We start from the raw sequence: 576 nt of genomic DNA, 5'->3' as shown, positions 1-576 counted from the left end.
CCTGGACGGGAGGCACTGGGAAGAAGAGAGGGAAGGCTCTGAAACCCACCCGAGAAGGCGGGCTGGGGGAAGTCACTCCTGGAAAGAGGTTTTCTCGGGTGCCAGCACCCGGAGAGAGCTACTCTGGGGCCAGGCAAGCATCCCGCCTAGGCTCCCTGGTGCATATTGGTGAGTGACACGACAGCGACAGGACACAGGAAGAAGTGTCAGATGACAGCTGCGCCTGGCGCGCAAGGTGGTCCATTTTATTTTTGGTGTTAACTGGAACTGGTGGTCCCAAGATGTTTTCTGTTCTTTTTCATTTTTTTTGAGACAGGGTCTCGGTCTGTCGCCCAGGCTGGAGTGCAAAGGCGCGATCTCAACTCATCGCTACCCCCTCCTCCTCGGTTCGAGTGAACTTCCCACCTCAGCCTCAGTAGCTGGGACCACAGGCGCGAGCCACCACGCCGGCTAATTTTTATATTATTTGCAGAGACAGGGTCTCGCTGTGTTGCCAAGGCTGGTCTCGAACTCCTGGCCTGAGGTGATCCGCCCGCCTCGGCTTCCCAAAGTGCCCTACTGGCGCGAGCCACCGCG

This window comes from Piliocolobus tephrosceles, chromosome 4 (genome assembly GCF_002776525.5).
Source record: "Piliocolobus tephrosceles isolate RC106 chromosome 4, ASM277652v3, whole genome shotgun sequence".
NCBI lineage: Eukaryota > Metazoa > Chordata > Mammalia > Primates > Cercopithecidae > Piliocolobus > Piliocolobus tephrosceles.
The sequence above is the reverse complement of the archived record's forward strand: the minus strand, read 5'-3'. Positions refer to the sequence as shown.